This window comes from Hippopotamus amphibius, chromosome 3 (assembly GCF_030028045.1).
Source record: "Hippopotamus amphibius kiboko isolate mHipAmp2 chromosome 3, mHipAmp2.hap2, whole genome shotgun sequence".
In the NCBI taxonomy this organism is placed as follows: Eukaryota; Metazoa; Chordata; class Mammalia; order Artiodactyla; family Hippopotamidae; genus Hippopotamus; species Hippopotamus amphibius.
In genome coordinates, this window is record NC_080188.1 from 49,214,192 (window position 1) to 49,235,565 (window position 21,374).

The 21,374-nt window shown below is 37.1% G+C and overlaps 1 protein-coding gene and 1 long non-coding RNA gene across 2 annotated transcripts in view; both read left to right on the plus strand.

The window, feature by feature from the left end:
• The window catches only part of FRAS1 (Fraser extracellular matrix complex subunit 1), a 505,547-nt gene that overhangs the window by 20,713 nt on the left and 463,460 nt on the right, over positions 1-21,374 (plus strand). The gene's annotated exons all lie outside the window — the stretch shown is intronic.
• Positions 171-17,231, plus strand: LOC130847930 (uncharacterized). The gene is made up of 3 exons (XR_009052506.1): positions 171-359; positions 1,099-1,254; positions 16,721-17,231. It is a non-coding gene; the product is annotated as an uncharacterized LOC130847930 (long non-coding RNA).

Genomic DNA, 21,374 nt, shown 5'->3' on the forward strand with positions numbered 1-21,374 from the left:
ATAGATTTCTTAAGGAGAAAAAGAAATTTTTCTAATAATAAAAGATTCAAAGATGTTTTCCTGGACATGAATGGTTGTTCTAAAGTAGCACTTTTTTTCTTATTTAAATGTAAATGCACCTGAGAGGGCTGGATTTAAACTGTCACATGCATTTCTCAGTCACATCCTCCTCTACCTGTCTAAGCCAACGCAGAGAAATCCAGCAGCGAACATCGGTGCTCAGGGCTCATCGTAAACACAAGCCAAGGTAACCACACAAGGTTCTTGGTTCCACCTGCCTGTTTTTGCTGGATTTTGACTTCGAGTCAAATACAAGAAAAACCTTATACAGTGCCTGGAATGGAGCTGACCCAAGCCATGTGGGTTTCCCAATGAGACTAATAATTTTGTGCATTCATGAACCGTTACTAAATAAATACTTCTTTGGCTGAGTGTGGCAAGGAGTAAGAGGACTTTTGTGGTTGTAAGTGGCATTTCCTGCCCTGTGCTTTCCAGTAGGGTAGCTCTTAGATACATATGGCTATTTAAATGCAAATTCATTAAAATTAGATAACTAAAATTAATAATACTGTATTGCATATTTGACAGTTGCTAAGAGAGTAAATCTTAAAAGCCCTCATCACAAGAAAAAAGATTTTTATAGCTATATATAGTGATGGATAGTAACTAGACATTGTGGTGATCACTTTGCAATGTACCACAAATAGTGAATCATGTTGTACACATGAAACCAGTGTAATGTTGTATGTCAGTTATACCTCAATAAAATAAGATTAAATTAAATTTTAAAATTTAGCTATTTACTCACACTAGGCACTCTTTCAAGTGCTCGATAGCCTCATGTGGGTAGTGGCTATTATATTGGACATCACTGATGTAGGACCTTTCCATCACCGCAGCATGTTCAACTGTTCTGGCCCAAGTAGTTCAGGTTCTAAACACATATGCCCCTCATGCCACAGCAAGAGCCTTGCTGTTTGTCTACTGATAAGGCAGTTTAATAGCAATCTATTATACTCATTCAACATTTACTCATTCAACAAATATTTATTGAGTAACTATTACATTTCCTGGTTTGCTTGGCTGTGGGCCAAGTAGGTGCTGTCGTTTAAGATTTCAAAGAAGGCCCTGAGACAGAAATTGGAAAGATGTGGTGGTATTTGAGGTGAGACTGTCAATTGCCACTGGAGATCAGAAGTGGGCTTAAGAGCCGTGACCAGGGACACTGGTGTCTGCTGCAAATGCTTTGTAACTGTGAGTAACAATTTTGCCTCTATTTTGACATGCACTGTTATTACGATTTAAAATATTTTTCGTATCTGATAGTAATGCCTTCTAAGCATTCACTTGAATGTGGTCCAAGTAACAATGCTGAAAAAGTAAGCCTGAAAATCAGTATCTTTGGAATAGAAGTTAGATGTGCTGATATAAGGCCAAACACCCTAACACACTGTACTATTTACTTTAGGAGAAAGCGTGCTATGATATATTAGAGATAACCTTGAGAAAAAAAAGGCAAAAATAGGCAACAATTGTAGTAGATAGATGTGCTGTGAGAATTCCTCTCTCCTAGTTTCCATGTTTTCCTATGGGAAAATTAGCCTGGCATTATACAAGGCTTAATGACCCTCACATGGGATGGCCCTGCACCACCTTCTCCATCTAGGTACGTTTCCTGTGAGGGCTTCCAGTACGTTGGCACCCTACACAACGGCTCAGATAGCGCATCCTGCTGGTTAGCTTCAGTCTGGCACATGGTAGTAAAAAACACAATGGTTGCCTCCATAATTCCATTTCACTCTCTTGCCTTGGTTGGTGGGAAGAATTTCTTCCCTAGCTCTGAAGGTGAGTTCTCATAGTGTAGCCCTGGCTATGTTACTGGTTCAGGCACGGGCTCATTTCCCAGGTCTGAAATTACTATGGTGATAGCTTCTCTGGCCACAGTAGTTTTTTTCAGCGATGGGAAAGTCCCAGTGTGAAGCATAATAATTTCGTTTTATGGTGGGAAGGAAGGGAAGCTCCTCTTGCCTCCAGGGTAAATGAGAGAGCATTTGGTTCCGAAAGCTGCTGGTAGTCACTTTACTACCATGAGGAAAGCAAGTCTAACTAAAAAGTCAATACAAGTAGGATGAAACAGTCAAGGGAATTGCCAAAAAATGGGAAGCAATGGCCCTGATGGTATTACAAATCCTTTTGCTCAAAGTGACCCTAAAGTTTGCTTGCTAGTATTTCTGGTTATATGTGTCAATAGATTACCTTATTCTCTAAGCCAGTTTAAATTGTGTTTGTGCTACAGAAAGCTTCCTAACTGATAACAGACATTTAGAAATAAATATTCCTTTCCCTTACGTTTCATTAGTGGTATCTTCAGAGCAATCAGGACTTAAGACAGAAAGTCATAGATGAATCCCATAAACGACTATGCCTTTTCTCATGACCCAAAATCAAATGTTCTGGTCTTTTCCACTGAAACTTTTTGTATAACTTTATTATTTTGTTATTAGTCTCTAGTCATTGGCAATTCACTTCTAAATTGATTTATATTGCTTATAAACTGAAACATCATCTGCTACTCAGTTTAATTACTGGATTTTGATTACTTACATAAATAAACAACTCTCTGCATGTGACAGTCTGGGCATTGCTGACCTCAGATTGGTGGGATCCACTTGTAGTCCCAATGGTGGTCAATGATATGTGTGTGTAGGAGTTCTGATTGTAATAATACTCTGGTGCAACAAAGTAATGTTGCATAATTTCACATTTTGCAAAGTATATAATTGCTTCCATTTGTCCTAGATTTATATCCAACAATGTCTATTTCAACAGATTCTGCAAATTATCTTCCAAAAGAAATGGCTGAAATTATGAATGCATTTATATTTTATAGTTTACACAAGGACATTTGTGTAAATGAAATGTATATCAGTTTGGACTCTTTCTGTTGCTAGTGATGAAGGACCTAACTTAAACTGCTTTAACAGAGAAGAGGAATTTATTGGTCTGTGTAACTGAGAAATTCAGGGGTGTTAGGTAGGGCAGGATTTGAGGTTCAAGCAATGATATGGGAACTCAGCTTCTGTCTGTCTCCATGTCTGTCTGAGCTCTACTCTGCTGCACTGACTCCATCCTCAGGCTCTGCAGGCAACGTCTTGGCAACTCCAGGTTCCCTGACATCTCTTAGTCCAACAGAAGGAATAGTCTCCCCCAAAAAGTCTCGAAGAGAGATCCCAGAATTTAGGGTCCCTGAGTCAATTATTGTGACCAAGGAATAGAGCACAGAGATCAGCTTGGAATACGTTATATTCTCAACCTCTGCATTCAGTGGAAGAGGGCGTTCCCTGCAACCACATCCACACCTCCTGAAAGTGAGGAGAATCCTAAGTACGCATGCATTACATACTCTTCTCGCAAAAAAGGGGGCATGGGCGATGGGAAGTGAAACAACTACAAACTATCAGAAAGCAAGGCCACACACTATTCTTGTCTCTGGGCTCCAGGGAACTTACGGTGGTCTAGCTGAGCAAGGCCTTTACCGCTTACTATACGTTTTCACAGTGAGGTTCCTAGGAAGCAACCAAGTTCCTTTCAGTGGGGCTTCTTTGCCTTTCCTTCTGGCCATATTTGGGTCCTATCTGAGCACTGATTTCTTTTTTCTTTTTTTTTCTTTTTTTTTAGAACTTTTATTGAGATACAGTTAACAGACAATAAACTGCATATATTTAGAGTGTACAATTTGGTACTTTTTTTCTTATTAGTAATGTATATATGGTAATCTGAGCACCGATTTCTTTATGAGCTCAATACTTGTCTTGTCAGCCAAAGTTCATGGTTGTACAAGGAACTGTTCAATCTACTGTCCGTTTACTTATTTTTTTTTTTAAAGCCAATTTCACTGGCCTCACGGTATGATTGAAGAAAACTAACAATGGCTGGAAGAGAAGGAATATTCTGGTTGATAGGTTCTGAGGCAGCTGGCTGACTGATTTTGAGAAATAGAAAATAACTACCCCAAGAGAGCAGGGAGAGTGCATTGGAGTCATATACTACGCTGCATAGACACCGTCTTCATAAACACCGTCTTCGTCCCCACCCCCACCCCCATATGGCTGAATTGGTTCTGATATATAGAGATCTTAGGGATGATCTGTCTTTGGACCATTGTCCTGAAAGGGGGTAGCTTTCATTTTTAAAGAGGGTAGTGAAAATGCAAGGGCATTTCCAATTCTGGAAGGTTAAAATTGCCCACTGAGAAATTTGCTGATCTAATGTGGCTGTTAATCAAACAACCTAAAAATAAGGGCTGCTTTAAATAAAAGACTAAAATAAATCACTCAAGAGAAAGTCCCATATCTGTTTCTGTCCAGCAGTCCAAATATACCATCTAATCATGTATTTATTCCTTTTTAAAGCTAACATGCTTGCATTTTTTCTTTTCGCCTAACCAATATGAACCCCCTTTTTTAAAGTTATGTGAAGAAATATACATCCTTCTTTTTGCCTCACAAGAGAGCATATTTTAAGATTTTTTTTTTTTTTTTTTTGACAAGGGAAATGTTACTCAGAGTAAATTCAGGGAGTCCCAAAGAAGAAGCTGAAATAATGTGAGGCAACTAGGAGGTGTCAGGCAAAAGTAATGAACTTGGAGTGAAAAAACTGGAGTTTAAATATAGTCCAGCCATTACAGTGGCGCCCCTGAGCTTCAGTTTCTGAAGAAAACAGAGAACAAGTAAGAGGATCCAAAGCAACATAGTAATTTGACCCTCCTTAGAGCTCAAGGGAGTCTTAAGTAGCCTTTACATCCCTTATCCAAATACTTAAAGCATTGTGGGTAGACGGATATTTACTCTATTTCAAATTATAACAATACTACCTTTGATTTATGTAAACTTCGTCCTCAGAGAACTGTCTAAAAAAGGAATCATTTATTCTAAAATCTTTAATATGACTAGAATAATGACACTCCTTTATATCTGCCAGTGTTTTGTTATCATAATGTTATGATGATAAGCATTAAGTCCTGAGAACTGGAGATAAGACAAGTACCACTTAGATCATAGGTTCTCATAGGTACAAATCCAAATTGAATTTGGATCACATCCAGGAATTGATGAACCTTCTACCCAGCCTTAACATGAAGATAGAGAAAAGAATGTGATGGGCTTGGGACAAGAAAGCATTCAAATGCCAAGTTGAGATGTTTTGCATTCCAGGTCCCAAACTCAACATTTTAAAATCATCCTCTTTATTTCAAAGAAAACAGTTTTTCTGGCTCCATCCTATGGTTCTTGCCCCACCTATTTCTTGACATTTCACATATCATACACAGGTACTCATATAAAGGAAGATAATATTTGATAAATATTATTTTCCCAAAGATAATTTTGTTACCTAGTCAAATTTAATCTAAGCTATTCTAAACTTCAAACTCAAGTCAAATAAAAAGTAGAAAAACAAGACAAAATAAAACTTTAAAAAATTATGTTAGCTTTTCTTTCATATAAGTTCTGACTTTATTGGAAACTTTTCTATACCACTTTTTCTAATATAATCCTATCTTCTGATGCTCCAGATTAGAATAATAGTTTCTAAGCCTTTTGGAGCAATAACAACCAATCATGGTTAATTTGCAACTCTCCCTTCATCCTTGTTTCCTTCCTTATTCTATACATTTAAAAAAAAATCACATATCTTGTACATAATATTATGTAAATTTTAAATTTAATACAATTGATAACAGCTTTATTGAGATATAATTCACATTCATACAATTCACCCTTTTAAAAAATTTTATTGAAATATAGTTGATTTACAGTGTTGTGTTAGTTTCAGGTGGACAGCAAAGTGATTCAATTATATATATTGATAATAAACCTATTCTTTTTTAGATTCTTTTCCTTTATAGGTTGTTTATAAGATAACAATCCACCATTTTAAAGGATACAATTCAGTGGTTTTTAATATATTCGCGAAATTGTATAATCATCACCACATCTAATTCCAGAACATTTTTATCAGTCCGAAAAGAAACCTGTATCCGTTAGCAGTCACTCCCTCTCCTTAGGCCCTGGCAATCGCTAATCCACTTTATGTCTCTATGGATTTGCCTATCCTGACATTTATTTACATTTCATATAAATGGAATCATAATATGTAGCTTTTTGTATCTGGCTTCTTTCATTTATCTCAAAGTTTTGAAGATTCATTTATGTTTTAATATATATCAGTACTTCATTTCTTTCTATTGCCTAAAAATAATAATCTGTTGTATGTGTATACCACATTTTATTTGTCCATTTATCAGCTTATGGACATTGGGTTGTTTCCACTATTAGGCCATTCTGTTGCTATGAATGTTCATGTGCAAGTTTTTGTGGGGACATATCTTTTCAGTTCTCTTCGGTTATACCTAGAGTGGAATTACTGGGTCACGTGGTAACTCTAGGCTTAAATTTTTAAGGAACTACCAACCTGTTTTCTTTTTTTTAAATAAATTTATTTATGTATGTATTTATTGGCTGCATTGGGTCTTTGTTGCTATGTACGGGCTTTGTCTAGTGGTGAGCGGGGGCTACACTTCATTGCTGTGTTTGGGCTTCTCATTGTGGTAGCCTCTCTTGTGGAGCACGCGATTTGGGCACATGGGCTTCAGTAGTTGTGGCTCATGGGCTCTAGAGCACAGGCTCAATAGTCATGGTGCATGGGCTTATTTGCTCCATGGCATGTGGGATCCTCCCGGACCAGGGCTCCAACCCATGTCCCCTACACTGTGCCACCAGGGAAGTCCCCAACCTGTTTTCCAAAGCATCTACATCATTTTACATTCTTGCCAACAGTGTATGAGGGTCTGATTTCTCCACATCTTTGCCAAACTTGTTATTGTCTGTCTTTTTGAGTATAGTCAGCCTTGTATGTCTAAAGTGGTACTTCATTGTGATTTTGAGTTAAATGTATTTTGATTTGAAAGCATTTTTCAGAATTTTGTGGTATCCTTTATGACTAATAGTCATAGCTATCATTTATTGAATATCTTTCTAAACAGTATCTTATCTTGTGGCTATAATTGCAGCCAGCCCTTCGTATTCTAAGGGTCCACATACATAGTTCAGCCAACCATGGATCAAAAATTTTTGGAAAAATAATTCCAGAAAGTATCTGAATTTGCCATGCTGGCAACTATTTACATTTCATTTACATCTTACATAGCATTTACATTTATTAGGTATTATAATACCTAATAAGTAATATAAAGATGATTTAAGGTATACAGGTGGATTTACATATATGCAAATACTACACCATTTTATATAAGGTACTTGAGCATCTGCATATTTTGGTATCTTCGGGGGTCCTGCCAATCCCCTACAGGTACCGAGGGATCTCTGTATTCCTATTCCACAAAGAGACCAAAGGAAAGTCAGGTGCTGGTCATGGTTTTTGTTATAGGTGGAGTCAGTTTTTGCATTCAGGGCTATCCGACACCCATGTCCTTATTGTTGTGCAAATTCATTATATGCTATAGACACACACTCCGAATCTGGTAGTCCCTAAACTCACAGCCTTTGAATTTCTAATTTGAGACACAAAGCTCAATGAACCTATTCATTTCAGTATAGAGACTTTAAGGTCTTTGGGAACACCATGTTCAGGTCCTGGTCCTAAATCCTGGAGAAAGATGAAAGGAGCCTCACTTGAGGAGCGATTTGTCTTGCTTTTTTTTCCTTGCCCAGTCTAATCAGCTTCATTCTGATTGTCTGAATATTCAGCTAGATGATGTAGCCCCGACTTCGTCATGGATACTAAAAGTTCTTGTACTGATGTAGATAATTTCCTGCCTCAAAGGAATAATTGCTTACATTATCTGGTCATCAGTCCTTTAAATCCAGAAAATCTTGTGTTATGGGAGGAGTAAATTCAATACCTTTGTAAAGAGAGCAGAGATCCTTGTGGCAACTGCTGCCATCAAGATATTACCCTTGCTTCTGTGACCTCATCTCTTTCCAATTAATCTTACAAACTCTATGTTGCCTGACTATGCCTTTTTAAAAAAATGAGTCCAGTCTTCATGGCGGCCGGGCGGGGTGGGTGGGGGAATGTAGTGAGAGAGTAGCATTAACATATATATACACTACCAAATGTAAAATAGATGGCTAGCGGGAAGCTGCTGCAGAGCACAGGCAGATCAGCTTGATGCTCTGAGAAGACCTAAAGGAGTGGGATAGGGAGGCTGGGAGGGAGGTTCAAGAGGGAGGGGATATGGGGATATATGTATCAATACAGCTGATTCACTTGGTTGTACAGCAGAAACTAACACAATATAGCAGAAACTAACACAATACTGTAAAGCAATTATACTCCAATAAAGATGAAAAAATTAAAAAAGAAGAGTCCAGTCTAGTTGTTTGTCTTTCAACCTATTATTCAACCTACCTATGTATAATTTTTATTCAAATAATATGGGTACTAGTTCCTCACCTTATTTATTCTATCTTCACCCATTCTCAAGAGTCAAACAATTATAACACATTTCTGAGATTACTTCCATATCTCTAAATATGCTTTTTCCATTATGCTTGATTTATCAGTTTTAAACATTATCTAAATTTGCTTCCTCTAAAATAAATGAGAAATGAGATATTTAGTCAGTGATGTTACCCATCACTTCCCTAGTAACTTGAGATATTACCACACCTTAATATTTTATTTCATCAACTATAGGCATTGTTGTTGATTGCCTGTGTTGTCAGATGAGGATACCAATGCCTCTATCCTTCCATTTCATTCTTTCCCACTCCTTCCCCTTCTTAACTTCTAACATCTATACTTTTTCATTTACATTGTATAAGTTGATAACATTTATGGTCTATTCTGTAACCAAAATTTAGTCTTCTATATGTTGCCTATTGGTGGAGTCTAAAAGCTGAAAAGCAATAAAACATTATCATTATTTTGACTTTATAAAAATCCTTTTCCATTAAAGCCATAAAAATCTTATTCCACTCTTTTTAGGCAACGCATATTGTCATAGAGAGGCCGTGTGCTATTTTGAGCACCACTGCTTTGTAAGCACTTTTAGGGAAGATTTTAGGATCTTTTGTTTGTTCTTCATGTCCACAATTACCTATATGGATGCAGGTCTTTTTTCATTCATTGTGCTGGGCGGTTGGGGACTTCCTTATTTGGAGACTTATGTAGCCTTCATCTCTAGAAATTTCTCTTATTTATTTGAAAATGTCCTTGTTTCTGTTTTTTTGTTTGTTTGTTTTTGTTTTTTCAGTTCTTACTTCCTAGAACTCCTGTTAATTGATGTTAGTTCTCTTGTATTGATCTCATTCAATTTCCTTAGGAAAGAACCCTCTATATTTTCTTTAGGATAGATTCTACAAATTGTTCAAGAATGCTGGAGAGGTGAACTTTTCTGAAAACACACTCTTTTTAAATTAAAAAAGTTAAAAATTGAAGTATAGTTGATTTACAATGTTGTGTTTACAATGTGTGATTAGAAATTCAAAGGCTGTGAATTTGGGGACTACCAGATTTGGAGTGTGTGTCTATGGCATATAATGATTTTGCACAACAATAAGGACATGGGTATATATATATAAATATATATATTTATTCTTTTTCACATTATTTTGATTATGTTATTACAAGGTATTGAATATAGTTCCCTGTGCTATACAGTAGGTCCTTGTTGTTTATTTTATATATAATAGTGTGTATCTGTTAGTCCCAAACTCCTAATTTATCTCCCCCATCCCCCTTTGGTAACCATAAGTTTGTTGAAAACACATTTTAATTAATTCCTCTGTTTTTAGCCCACAGCTCAATGCCTCCATTTGTTGTACCTGGTATATCTGTGTCCTGTGCTTCTTCTGTATTCTTCAAATTGTTTTCCTCTGTGATTGTATTCCCTGTCCCGCTCCCAAAACTTACATGTGTGTATACTCTTCTCTCTCTCTCTCTCTCTCTCTCTCTCTGCCCCTGAGGCTTCTTCCTTGTTGCTTTATCAGTAAACACTTCTCCATCTGCTCTCAGTTTTCCAGAACTCAATCTAATATATTGTTTACCAATAGAGCCCTTCCTCTTTCTTTCTTTCTTTCTTTTTTTTTTTTTTTTGGATTCTGTTTCTGTCATTTTAATACCATCTCAAGAGGAAAAGATAAATATATATGATTGTTTCACCATGCCCTCTAACAAATCAAGCTCTTTATCAGAAACCACCTGCCTTTGCTCTGCACAGATCCCTGTCCCTCCTTATCATTAACTCAGCTTCCTTCAGCTCACCTGATTTTGCTCTACATGATCCGTTATCTTGACTCAACCACTCAGGTTTGCCATTATTCTTCTTGGTACAGAGAAATTCCTTGATGTATTACAAAACAGGTCTGAGAATCATGTCTAGTGTTTAGGATTGGTAATTTTCATGCTGTGAATTATAACCCAGCTGTAGTAAGATTATTATTTTCTTTATTTGCTCTCAGAGAAGTGAAAGTGGTAGAGTCATTAGCTGTGCTTTTGGAGTGGGGTCCAGGGGAGTTAGAAAGGAAGAGGAGGGCCAAGTCATAATTTCCTTAAAGTACAGCATCTACATTGCTGCTAAAGAAGGTGATAAATTGTTCCCCATCCTCAGTAAATACAGCCAAGAAGAAATAGGCTTATGTTGCAGCATAAGAGGTTTTTAGAAAAACTAGAAAACATTTCTGAGCGAGAAAGAATTCCTATAGGAAAGCATGTACTTTCCTTTTTCTTAAGTACCCTTAAAAATAGGAGAGGGACTCATTTTGTTTTCTGTAAGTATTTAAATGTGATCCAGATTAGAAGCAGAAGGATGGACTAGAAGACCTGTCTAGCTCTTTCGCCTGCTAGGATGATGATGAGAGATAACAGCAATAATGCTAATGGCTGTCATTTATTGAGTGCCTACAGTGTGCCAACTTCTGGGCTAAGTACTTAACATGCCAGTGTCATTTAATTTTTACAACAAGCCTGTGAAGTTAGAAATATTAACCATTCTATTTCACAGATGAAGAAACCCATTGTCCCCGATCCCTAAAGTAACACAGATTCAGATCTGAGTCTGTTTGACCACACGATCCATACTTTGAATCATCACATTAACTTACCTCTTCTAGGAATCTATGACCTACATCTTCAAAAACAGTGCTTTTTCCTAGGACCACTGTCACTTCACTATTCTAAGTAATATTTGTAGTTGTTATTTTTAGGCGATTTGTTCTTTGCTCTGTATTTTATCATCCAGTCGGAGTGAGGTGATGCCTCTTTTGTTCAAGGACTTGAACTAGTTTTCCAGTGTTATTAAAAACGTGTCACCTCCAAGCTGTCTTTCAAAGTCAGATTACTTTTCACTATAGACACAGAAAACCCTTAAAACTTGTCATCCAGTGTAGAGTTTAGCTACTGCCTTGAAGGGACTATTCAGGAAATGGCTTCCTAGCCCAACCCCACAGCCACTCGCCAACTTTTAACAGCATTTTGGGGTGCTGGCAGACCCGTAGCAAGGACAGGCAAGCATTTCTTCCTTATAAGGACACTCTTCACATTCACCTTTTAAAATTGTGGCTGCTTTATGTAGAGTAAAAAATTGTTGGTTAAAGAAAAACCTTCATCCCACAGAATCTTCAGATGAATTCTATTTCACTTTACAAGCCTCAGTTGCATGTTTATTCTTGCTCTTGTTGGCTTTACTGTTCATTAAAGAGTTATTTGCCCTTTTCCTATTTATACATCTGAGTGAATTGGAAGGTACATACTTATTTTAAACCCACTTAAAAGGCACAAGAGCAATAGGAAGAGAAAGGAAAGAAGGAAGGAAGGAAGGAGGGAAGGAAGGAAGGAAGGAAAGGAGGGAGGAAGGAAAGGAGGAAGGAAGGAAGGAAAGGAGGAAGGAAGGAAGAAAAGAAAAGGTCTTTTCTCTCTTGCCCTGGAGGTAAAGAGAAGTCCAGTTGAGCAGATCCCTATTGTAACACAAAGGATTGAGGGTACCCTAAATGAACTCCTGACAGCTAAAACATATTCACACAATTGCAGTCAGCCTACAAGGTGATTGTTGTTAACAAAGGAATTTTGCTGTCCTTTCAAGAGCTCATACTCTTTTTTTTTCTTCTTTGTAGTATTTATCCTGGGGGTGACCAAGTGGGAGTCTTTCAGCTGCTACTGGCTGGCATGCCACTGCCCACTAGCTCCCCTGTCATTTCCTCTCCCTCCCTCCTTGTGAACTCCGTTTGACCAGGATTGTTGAAAAGATGGTGGTAGAGGCAACAGAAGTGACTGAACAAGCCTTGTCTATCATCTTCCCTTTGCATTTGCCTTTCTGTCTGCCCATAGTTATCGACCACCTCCTTCATCCAAGTATAAGTGATGCCGTTGGTCACACAGTTGCTGGGTAAACACATTTCTGTTTTCTTCACGTCACTATAGATACATGCCACTAGTAGGTCCTGTGATGTCACTGTCACCTTCTGAACCTTAGGCTCTTAGTTTGCTCTGCACTAGAAAATAGGATGAAGCTGACAGGCTCCTACTCAAGCTAAAGAGGGCATTCTAGTCACATTTGTACCATGTTTTAAATAACTCTGCTTCACAAATTAGGTTTTCCTCTTTTATGTATAGGCTTTATGAGAATTCTCTATATTATTACCATCATTAACAGCCTTAGCAGTGACAAATTTTCCAATCTGGGGACAGTAGGAGAAAGAGAGAGTGACCCTGTCTAGACAGAATCTAAAGTGTCGTAACTGCACTTTGGAAAAAGTACAGAAGCCTAGAAAGTTTATTGATTGAGATTCAACATAGCAGATATTAAAATAGATGATAAAAACATAGCAATTTAGCAAGTATAGTGCACAGAAAGAAGACACATACATTTATGTAACAGGAAAAGAATCCAGCATGTACACAGTTTTAATAAATGATATTGGAAGACATGACAAATCAATTAGAAAGGGTAAGATTGTTCATTACATGATCCGGGAAGACATGGCTTTATAGTCAGAGAAAAATCAGTTTAGATTTTCACCTTACACCATATGTGAAAATTTATTCCAGATGGACTAAATATAAACTATTAGGTAATAGGGAGAAACTGTATGTGCTGATCTCTAGAAGAGAATGTACTCTCCGGCATTACAGCAAAGATAAAAATTACAAAATAATTTATTATCATTTGACTAAATAACAATGTAGAACTTCTGTACATCAAAAACCAACAATGACATAAAGGGCTAATATTGTTTATATAGAAAGTACTTATACAAACAGACAATAAAAACACTATGACCCAATTGGAAAAATGGGAAAAGAACATGAATAGTCAATTCACAAAAGAGGAAGTTTTAGAGCCTAATAAAGATAACAGCTTCATCTTTACAACAGCCCTATGAGGCATGTGCTTTCCTGATCCCTGTATTAGAGATGAGGAAACTTAGGCACAGAGACGGTAAGTAAAATGCCCAAGGCAGATTTGGAACTTGAACCCAAGCAATCTGGCTCCAGAGTCTTTGGTCTTCAGCCTTGTATTACAGTGCCTCTTAAGTATAGTGTGTAATATTAAGCAGTTTTAAAAATGATATTAAGAAAGAATTTTAATGATGTGGGAAAATGCTTATGGCATAAAATTAATTGGAAAAAGCCGAATTCAAAATTATCTATATAATGAAATCCCAATTAACTATAATATGCATAAATTACTAATAGTAACTACTTAGTGAGAGGTGAGGTGGAGGGTCACTAACTCCTGGCTTGCCCTGGACGTTGTTGGTTTTTCCCACATCCTGGAAATCCCCTTGGTTCTTGGACAAACTGGGATGATTTGTCAACCCTAGTGATTTTAATTATCTTTTTATATGAGTTAGGTTTCACCCCCTAATTTTCGAAAATGAGCATATATTGACTGGGTAATCAGGGAAAAAACAATAGACTCTTGGAAGAAGAAATGGAAGCATGCTGGCTGTATTTTGGTTGAGGAAAGATTAGGGATAGAAGAGAGCATCCCAAATAATGGCTCAGATCAAAGGGATTAATCAGTAACAGGAAATTTTAGTTCATTTTCTCATTCATTCACCTCAATGCTAGGCCCTGGGGATACAGAAATGAAGAAGGTGACAATCACTTGCTCTCAGGAGTCTACACTCTAGTAAGTTAAGGCATTCAATAAACTGACAGCACTTACATGTTGTGATGAATGCTGTGCAGGAAAGAGGTAAGTGATGTAATAGAGAGTAATGGGATGGGGATACTCTACAGGGGAGGCTGGGGGGAAACTCTGTGGATTGGTGACACTTGAAATGGGACTGAATGAAAAGTGGCATCATAAACATAATCAGTGCAAGTGTAAAACTGAACTGAATGAAAACATTTCTAGCAACTCATTTCCTCTCAGACCTGGAGATCTGAGATAGAGTTCTGAGAATGCACTCATCTCAGGAGATAGAATTCCGTGGCACCATACTTCCGACTCAAATGAACAATAACTGAAATAGGATGTTCACAATTTTGGAGCCTGTGAGAAACTGGGTCAGTTTGTAAAAATGGAGCTTTCTGAAGGGGAAAATTCATGAAATATCAATTATCAGAGACTTTTCCCCTAAGTATTGTATTTTGGAGGGATAACAAAATACCTTGACTTTATAATTATTCACCAAAACAAAGTCTCTTCAAAATCAGACTAATGCCTGTGTTTGAATGATCTCAATTTAGCATGAAACTACTTAGAAGCCATATATATTCTGAAGGAATAAAGAATAGTATAGGGGAAGCTGCAGTCTCCTCTTTGTTTAGCAGATGTCCAACTCCTCAGAATGAAGGCTGAGCATGCAGTTTACAGGGGAGAATAACAAAGCACCTAGGCTTGCCAAAGTCAGCAGAGCTTTTCTGGACTCATCAGATTAGCAGAAGTAATGTCTCCTCCAAAACTTTTCTTAAACATCTAGAGCCTGTTTCATAAAGAGAAATAATAGGTTCACAGGACTCCTTGGCTTTTCATCAAGGACAGTCAACAGAAGAAGTTATTCGATAAGAGCAAGGAAGGGTCACACTGGAGCAGGGAAGGAGTTGCTAGAAACAAAAGGGGTTTTTTTGTTTTATTTTGTTTTGCTTTTAAACTAGAAGAGCTTGAAATATTCCTAATGTCTAGCCAGGCGATAAATTCAGACCAGGGTGTCATAGTATATTTTAGATTATAGTGCTTATAATAGAACTGGTCCTAAAAAGACTATAGTATTTGTTCTTCCACATTCCTCCCGTTTCTTTCTGAAAATACTCTTCAGCAAAAAATTGTTAAAATGCTTGTTAAACACTTTTTATGCTTTAAGCTGATTATTAATATGGACTTTAAGAAAGGAAATAAGCAGTAGAATGGATTTTTTAAATCCTCAGAAAAATTTCTTTGGAGGAGATGCTTTTTCTGGGTAGCAGTTCAGGTTGGGTATCAGTATCTGCTGGTAGGCTTATCGTAACTGAGAACACTGAGCTTTTCTTGAAAAATTCCTTAGCTGGAATGAATAATTGAAAATGCTGAGCCATTAGAACTTCAAAGATTAATTTCTCCATTAATGGCACAAGGTGATAGAGAGAAACAATCAGGCTAAAGAAGAATAATCAAGCTAACCCCACTGAGGCATTTCATCTGATATTCAAAATTACTGGGCCAAAACTTTGATCTTCGGTTTTGTTTGAGAGTTTTCAGTCATTTAAAACTGAGGAAACCTTCTGTCTTTGTGTGTCCAAACTGTGTTCTGATATATGGTGCTCTTTTAATCCCTTCAGGTAATAGGATACAAAGTGCTATTTTAGAGGACTGTGAGCTGCAGGATGGTTATTTAATGACCAGCGTCAGATATTCCCAGAAGGCTTTGGGTATATTTTTAATGTGCTTACTTGATAGCAACAAGTCCATTCAGTTATATTAAACTTGGAGACAGACCATCTTACTCTGCTAAAGAAAGAACAGTGATGCAACAGGAAGTCAGATGGCAAACACAAGACACCTGTGTTCCAAGACAAACCAAATAAGGGGGAACCTGGTTTTGAATAACAGTTGGGGATGGGGTAGATTTAAGTAAAAAAATTCTTTTTAGTAGCCAGTTCTGCCAGTAACAGATGTATTTTCCAGGTTTATAGCTAAGAATACAAAGGCTAGCTTATAATAATACCAGGTAGATTGTTTTCTCTGTCAGGAAATGTTCTCCGTATATGTCTAACTTATAAAACATCTTCATGAGTGCTTATCAGGATTCTTGTACGGTTGTAGATACCTTCTCTTTCAGACACTGTAAATCAGATCTTTAAAACTATTGTTGTCATCAATATTACTGGCAAAATCAGCACCATATTAGTAAGAGATATAGAGAGTTTCTGCCTATATTTACATATTCCTGTTATGTCTGAGGCACTGTTTTTGGCCTATATAAAATGTCATCTCTATTCCTTACAACAGCCCTGCTTAGTAAGTATTATTCATGCCATTTAATACTTGAGGAAATAGAGTTTAAGTAACTTGTCCAAGGGTTACAAACGATTAAGTGGTAGATTCAAGATTCCAGGAGGAGCTTCTTTGACTTTGAAAAACAAATTCCATCACAATCACTGTTTCTTTTATTTATTTATTTTTTTCTGCTTTTCCTTGAGAGTTAATGGATGGGATGGTTTTCCTTGCCAATGTCACTTACTCAGAAGCAATGTCCTCTTTCTTTCTTTGCAGTCATATTGTATGTATGGAATATTCACAAGTTCTTCAGATCCATGGCTGTCTAACTGGTGGGAGGAAAAGAAGAGACAAATCATGGAGAACTACAAAGCATCTTCACTATTGTAGGAAACAAACCAGGCACATACCATACCTTTAGCCCTGGTACTTGGAACTTTAGTGAGATTAGTTACGTGCACAAGTCCCATTTGAGCTTTTCCCATCTTGGGCTTCAGAATACCTCTTTACGTGGACTGATGATCTGCATAAGTTCAACAATAGCCAGCGCTCACTGAGTGCTTTCCAGGTGTACGGTACGTTCATCAATTATCTCATCAAATCCCTGAGTTGAGTGCTACTGTGATTGTCATCCTCATGTTACAGATAAGGTCAAGGTCATTCATATACTTATTGGTAGAACAGGAATTAGGACCTATGACTCCTAACATCAAAATACGATAGCTGGGAATTCTTTAGGTTCGTGTTCTCAAGTGTCTTGAAACTGTGATGTACTATAATTCCCAAACCTAAGTAATTTGTAATTAAACTATATAAAATATTGAAATTTGCAATGGTTTACTTTTTTGCAAACTAGAAAACATTCAAGGGTTTCTCTTAAATACCATCATCCTCTACTGTTTTCATATTTCATTTTGTATGAGAAAAATATTTGTAATAGCAGCCAATATGCAGGAAACTGAACACAGCCCTATCTGTTATCCATTGTGCTACTTAATCTATTTCTTATTTGGATCTTCAAAAGCCACCTAAACAGCCTGACACAAGCTTGTCTTTATATGTAGCAAGTGCAGTAAGTTCTTGCTAGAAGCATGGGAGTAAGAAATAGAGTGGTTAAAAGCAAAGATTGCAGGGTTGAAGCCAGCCTTCCAGCACTTAACAGGTCTGTAATTTCAGGCAGGTTATTCACCCTCCCCAAGCCTTGATTTCCTCATTAAAGAAATGGGGGTAATAACAGTATGTAACTCATAAGGTTGTTGTGAGGCTTAAATAAGATAATCTAAATAAAAGTGTTTAGCACAGTGTCTGGCTTAGAGTAAGTGCTCAATAATGTTAGCTGATAGTATCTGCTATCCTAAAGGTTTTATTTCCCCTGACTCAGTAAAGTCTAGTTAGATAGTAATAACAAAAAATAAGGAGCTACATCTTTATTTTGCGGTGCGCTAAGGAAGGCTGGGACATAGTACTATAAATGGACAGGTCATATTTGATTTATTTTATTTATAATGCCATGTATTATGAGGGGAGGAGGGAAAAGGTAGTCAATGAATAACTCTGGGAGGGTTAATAAACTATGTACTGTTTTCCATCTAATCTTGTAAGTGAGTGAGCACCATTTTGAGGTCTTATTAACAGCAACATTGCATCCAAGATGATGAAGAATTGGTATTTGGAGGGGGGCCTTTAATCATTTCTCACTAGTTATTGATGTTTTTAAAAGCTAATCATTAATGTAATGGAAATTAGTGCATTTTGAATACTTTTGGAATTTATTTTTTTTCCTTATGACTTGAAAATAGCTTACGCTATCTGCACGGGAGTTAAGAAAAAAAGCCCCTAGATGCAGACTGACTTGGTGTTAATAGCCAGCAGGAGGACCTGAGCAGGCTGGAGGACTGCACAGTAGGAAGGACCAGGACTAGGGCAGGGTCCTGATGCCCAGGGTACCTTCTCCAGAGCTATTGAGATGTCACCTGCTCTGATGTGGTAGTCAGCACTGTTGCTCTCACTCATTTTCTCGATAGGTTGTTCTGTAGTGTGATAAAATGTTGCTAACATATCCAGGTGAGCTCTATTTTCAACAGCTGCCATAGGTTTCTCATCATCAATAATATTCTACAAGTATTTTTTGACTCAGGGTCACATACCTTACACACGCTACAGGAGAGCAGCAAAGCAAAGACTTTTGGCCTTAGAGATGAAAGCAGAGTTTCATATTGTGCTCTAAATGTTTCCTATATGAAGTCTTGTCCTCCCAGTCTATTTTGTACCTATGCCTCTGCCCCCTGAGCACACCCTGCCTTCCTGTCTGATGCCTTCTTATTGCCTGTAGTTAGATATTCTTTCCAGCAGGAGGAGTGTGATGATTAAGCTGGCTTCCTTTGACTTATGAAACACAAAAAGGACTTTAGCAACAATAAAAAGATGTCAGAAGTTATAAATGATGAAAAATATTGAAGTAGAGAAAGCAATTTTGTTTTTATTGATGTTAATCTCATTAACAGTTAGAGTGAACAGGAAAGCCTCTTACACAAATTTCATCTCTGGTGAAGAAGGTAGTGTGATAAAACAAACACAAAACAAAAGTTGAATTTAGGCAGAGAAAGAAGAGTTCTGGTCCTAATCTTACCAACCACCAGCTAGATAATTTTGGGTTAGTTATTGAACTTTTCTAGAACACAATTTCCTTATAAGTAAAATTAGAGGATTGGGACAAATATTCTGAAAGGGCTCTTATGACTATCATTTGGTGTTCTAAGATAAGAGCCAAGAACCACAGTGAACAATTTTACAGAAGCTGATCATGAACCTGTCACTGTAAATCAATGCTGTAGTAATAAAAAATGGTCTAGTTCTACCCAGAGCATTTTAAGATAAATAGAAGTGAAATACGTGGAGACATTTTAGACCAGAGAAAGGCAACAGTGGAATCTAAGTGATTATAAAAATCTATGTAATTAACCAAAGTACCTTAGCAAGAAAAGCAAGCAACAAAACAAAAATACAAATTTCAAATCCCAAAGAGTTATTGACAAAATTTCTTTATCCTTCCAGGAGGTTTTATTTATGTTTCTTTTTAACACTGGCAATTTCCTTTATAAAAGGTAATATAAACTTCCGCTTCTGGACTTGGTAGAGTAACTGGTACCAGACTTTCCTTCCCACTGTGAACAGCTGAAAAACTCAACAAAATATGCAAAACAGTTTCTGTTAGACATTGGACAATAGGCATTGCAAGAATGTAATCCTTAAGAGAATGGAAACAAACAAGCTGAGCCCTACAATCACCCTGAGTTTTACTTGGAAGTATTTTTTAGATCATGATGTAGGGAGGGAGAACCCAAGTAAAACATGGTGGTCTCACTGAATTGAGGGGACAGAGTTTGGAGTTTGGAGTTTGGAGGAACCTGAGGTGGCTGGAACTTGTGGCACAGAATGGTGGAGAAGAGAGTGTTATCTAACAAAAAACTCCTCCAAATATGAATAGGGTCCCCATGAATTAGTTGCTGAATACTAAATGATGCATTTCTGAAATACCCATGAGTCCAAATAAGAACAATAAGGGAACTGTAGATTAAACAATTTTCAGAGATAACATTGGGTGGAGACTTTTGAATTACCATAATCCAGAATGGAGAGAACTTGTTATTAACAAAGATATCTATAATACTACCAAATGTTGGTAAATTGAATGACACATTTCTAAATAATCCATGGGCCAAAGAAGAAATCACATTAGTAATAGAAAATGTTTTGATGTAACAAAATTGTCAGTAAAGCTTAGATGGCGTGGACAATCCTTTGAAGGTACAAATATCAGTACTGGCACAAGAAGAAACCAAATATCTGGGCAGTCATATTTGTTAAAGAAGTTGAATCCGTATTTAAAAACTTCTCCAAAGAAAACACTTCAGGCTGGTGAATTTTAGTTTTGGAAAGGGTTTGTACTAGTTTATACTCCTACTAGCAGTCTGTGATATTCCGTTTGCTGCACATCCTCTCCAACATTTGCTGTTGTCAGTCTTTTTAATTTTAACCATTCTGATGGCTGCTGAATAATGGTATCACAATGTGATTTCAATTTGCATTTCTATCATGACTAAAAAAGTTCAACTTGTTTTCATGTTTATTGGGTATTTGGATGTTCTATTTTGTGAAGAACTCAAGTCTCTTGATCATGTTTCTGTTGGGCTGTCTGCCTTTTAAAATAGATTTTAGGAGGTTTTAAAAAATTCTGGATATGAGACCTTTGTCAAGTGTATGTTTTGTGAATATCATTTCCCACTTTGTGGGCACAATATATTTTTGCATAAAACATCATTTTATAACCACAAGTATGTCTACACCATGGTCTCAAAATCTAATATTCAAAAGACTCTAGGGGCTTCCTAGGTGGTGCAGTGGTTAAGAATCCGCCTGCCAATGCAGAGGTCATGGGTTCGATCCCAGCTCCAGGAAGATCCCACATGCCACGGAGCAACTAAGCCCGTGTGCCAAAAAAAAAAAAGAAGGCTCTAATGTAAGTATATTGCAAACATAAGAAATATACCATTTATTTCCTTTGTCCAGTTGTGTGACCCTTCCCAGAGAAAATGGAGTGTCCCCTGTGTGAAACAGCATACTCACAACCCAGAAAGCAAAGCTTTCCCTGAATAATTCCTCCCCACACCCAAACTGCAGGCTACTCATTTAAATCAGCTTCTATTTGTTCTGCTGTTGCTGCTAATACTTGTATAAAGTCTGCACATCTTTTCTTTGGGAAGAAAGCCTTATATTGCATATTTTACTGGATCCAAAACACTTTTCCATTTGTAGGCTTTCTCAGCATGGGAAAGGAAAGAAAGCTGAACTGAAGTCCATTTTCTTGATTCCCATTCCTTGTATTGTTACTGACAAAACAGCTTAGATCTGAGATGACTTGCTGAACTTC